Source organism: Myotis nattereri (genome assembly GCF_964212035.1).
Source record: "Myotis nattereri genome assembly, chromosome: 19".
Classification (NCBI taxonomy): Eukaryota; Metazoa; Chordata; class Mammalia; order Chiroptera; family Vespertilionidae; genus Myotis; species Myotis nattereri.
Window position 1 is genome coordinate 25,040,172 of NC_138095.1, and position 216 is coordinate 25,040,387.

Here is a 216-nt window from a genome sequence, read left to right on the forward strand (position 1 = left end):
GGCAGCCCGACGCGGGAGGGGGCGGCATGCACCGGCGGCCTGGGGCGCGGGGGCTCTAGGCCCCCGGACGGACGGGTGCCACTCGCCGGGTCGCCGTTGCCGCCGCCGGGCCGCCCTCCACGGCTGCGCGTCCCGCCCGCTCCCGCCGCCCCCAGGGCCGCCGCCGGCCCATGAGCCCCGACCTCAAAGTTTGCGGCGGGCGGGCTGGCGCGGAGC